The sequence below is a fragment of the Triticum dicoccoides genome, chromosome 4A (assembly GCF_002162155.2).
Source record: "Triticum dicoccoides isolate Atlit2015 ecotype Zavitan chromosome 4A, WEW_v2.0, whole genome shotgun sequence".
Lineage (NCBI taxonomy): Eukaryota > Viridiplantae > Streptophyta > Magnoliopsida > Poales > Poaceae > Triticum > Triticum dicoccoides.
The window spans coordinates 671,956,987-671,958,175 of record NC_041386.1 but is presented as its reverse complement, the minus strand read 5'-3'; positions in this window follow the sequence as shown (position 1 = coordinate 671,958,175).

Genomic DNA, 1,189 nt, shown 5'->3' with positions numbered 1-1,189 from the left:
GGGGAGAGGCTTTCTTCTTCTCCTCCTCGCCTTGGTGGGAGGAGTCGGCCTCGGATTCATCATCCGATAGCACCTGAAAACGGAAACTCTTCCGAGTCCCCGTGGCCTTCTTCTCCGGCACCACGTGGGGTGCCGGAGCTAGCAGCCCCATTAGGCGGGCATTCGCTGGGTCCTCTAGCAATGGGGCCGGACAGATAGTCCGTTCGGCCTTCGCCAGCCAGTCCTGTCAAAGGTAAAGGGAGTTTAGATCCCGCATAGAGTCAAACTATGGAAAACAAGTGGCAAAATCACTTACCTCGTCAGCTGGACGCTGCGAGCGGAATCCGCGATCTTCGGTAGCGGATGCGGGCGCCTCGGCGCCCTTGAACAGCACCTTCCAGACATCTTCGTACGTAGTGTCGAAGAGCCCGCTCAGAGTCTGGTGCTGCGCCGGATCGAACTCCCACATGTTGAAGCCCCATCGTTGGCACGGGAGAATCCGGCGGATGAGCATGACCTGGACTACGTTGACAAGCTTGAGCTTCTTGTCCACCAGCTTCAGGATACAGGCTTGGAGTCCGGTCAGCTCCTCCGAATCCCCCCAGATCCGGCCACTCTCTTTTCAGGAGGTGAGCCGTGTAGGGATGCCGGATCTGAATTCGGGGGCCGCTGCCCAATCAGGGTCACGCAGCTCGGTGATGTAGAACCACCCCGATTGCCACCCCTTAATGGTTTCCACGAAAGTGCCCTCCAGCCACGTAACGTGGGACATCCTGCCCACCATGGCGCCTCCGCACTCCGCTTGGCTGCCCTTCACAACCTTCGGCTTGACACTGAAGGTCTTGAGCCACAAGCCGAAGTGGGGCTGGATGCAGAGGAAGGCCTCGCACACGACGATAAACGCTGAGATGTTGAGGATGAATTTCGGGGCCAGATCATGGAAATCTAGGCCGTAGTAGAACATGAGCCCCCGGACAAAGGGATGAAGTGGGAAGCCCAGTCCGCAGAGGAAATGGGGAAGAAATACTACCCTCTCATGGGGCCTGGGGGTGGGGATGAGCTCTCCCTCGTCAGGGAGCCGGTGCGCGATGTCGCTGGACAAATATCCGGCGTCGTGCAGCTTCTGGATCTGCTCCTCCGTGACGGAGGAGGCCATCCACTTGCCTCCCGCTCCGGACATAGTTGGAGAAGGTTGAGGTGAGAAGTGCGG